Raw genomic sequence first — 2,137 nt, forward strand, 5'->3', positions numbered from 1 at the left:
TTTTGTCAAATTTAATAGGTGGGTCGTGTGTGCTGCAACTAACATTTTCTTGTCTCATTGTCGGAAAAGTTCGCGCCGCCACTGACCTCTATAATCTACCGTGAGCTAAAGTAAGCAAAAATAAATGTACCAGTGGTATTGTACATATTTGTATATAGTTTATAAATAGTTTATTATTAAACAATTTTTGTATTTCTTATATAGACACCGTGCAGGAAGACAACTAGCACTCTGGGGAGTCAACATGTGTTGTACTACTTGGTAGCGCCGATTTTACGCACAATATTCGGTCCATTCATAAAATCGTCAACAACACCAAGGTTTTGAAGGTTTTAGTAATTTTTAATAAGTCGCAAAATCGAAAAATGAGATATGAAATTTATAGTCTGCAAATATATAACTCACATTCCACACATGTAGGTATATTATGATTATATTTAATTTGTAGTAGGACAGTATGGGTACTACCTAAATTTAATAAGCAAAGAATTATTTCCGTTGGCAGTATTATTGTATTAACTATAAAATATTCAAAAAAAGTAAAACTTCAAACTCCTTCAATATATTAACTATGGGTTAGATTAATAACAATATAAATGATAGTATTGAACCATAGACATACACATACTGATAGGACATATAAATATATTTAAATGTCCATGTATTGAACAATAATAAACATATTATGTCATAAATAGAACATGAAATTAGCTATAATGACAACAATTATTATTATACCTCGTTATTACTTATTTTTTGTTAACCTTATTTGGATGTCTTATTGGCTTATTTCAAACAAAATGGTAACCACATATAACTGTAGGTATCCATGGTGTTCCATCAATGCTACAGTCATACACAAATTATTGATAGAGAAATTAAAAGTATTAGAATATTAGCATAATATAATTATGGTAAGACAAAAACAATACTAACTTCATTCTTTTAATACTTTTTACCCATTTTTTTTAAAGTTCTTTTTCATGTTGTCGATTTGGAAAATTAAATAATTTATGATCAGTTTGGTATGTATTACTACAGTTCACAAGACATCACATTTTTTGACCACTTCCCTTTTTATTTTTGCTCATTATCAAAATGAAGTTGAAATAAAACAGTAAAAATAAACAAATAGTATAAGGTCAAGGGCCAATTCGTTAGTAAAAAATGTACCTTACAAGTTTTATAAACCACAAAACTACAAAAACCAAAGGAACAAATTTGTGTGTATTGTGTAGGAAACTGTTGCTACCAACTTGTTTGCCAATTGTCCATTAGGTAGCGCTGTTTTCCGTTGTCTGCACGGTGTCCATAACAATTTGACAGTAGAGGTATTCAACATAACATTTTTAGAAAAAAATGTTATTGGATACATTTACACACTTTTAGTTAATTTCACTTACATTTAGTATTTTAAATTGAATGAGATTCAATTCATTAAAATGTATACTTTTAAGTTTTAACTAAAAAAATTGAAAATTGACAATGTCCGTAAACCGCTCAAAAAGAGACAAATTATTTGCAAAATTTTATGAAATTTGAATTCAATGATATAATATCACTGTATAAGAAAAACGATTCTGAGCGGAGACGGTATATCAGTCTATGTATTAGACATATATATACTTATCTATGGTATTAAAAAAAAATTGACCTATAATAGGTACCTATAATAAATTCCAAATTAATCATATCATAATATCTATTAGGTACTTATAAGTTATAACGCGTTATACATCAACAAAAAACCGTGGTAAAATCATAGATATATAATAGTATACTTTAGAAGTTTCAAGTACCCACGAATAATATTATACAATCACAACAAAATAACTTAAATAGTTATCCTAGGTTTTTAATATGTAATTTCGTCCAAATTTGTACTTAAAATGACTATAAAAATAAACTGTGTAAATGTATTTTTTAGATTTTTTGGTAACAGAATTAATTACTTACGTGGAATCTTGTTTTAAATTTTTAATTCTTAGATACAAAAATTGAACATTTTATAAATTTTTAACTACAAAATAATTTTTCAAATTAAGATTTGATAAATTTTGTCAAAATTTGATCTTTAAATGCTTATAAAAAAAAATTGTGCCTATGTATTTTTAATATTTTTCAACTGATATTGTAA

The sequence above is a fragment of the Acyrthosiphon pisum genome, chromosome X, assembly GCF_005508785.2.
Source record: "Acyrthosiphon pisum isolate AL4f chromosome X, pea_aphid_22Mar2018_4r6ur, whole genome shotgun sequence".
Lineage (NCBI taxonomy): Eukaryota > Metazoa > Arthropoda > Insecta > Hemiptera > Aphididae > Acyrthosiphon > Acyrthosiphon pisum.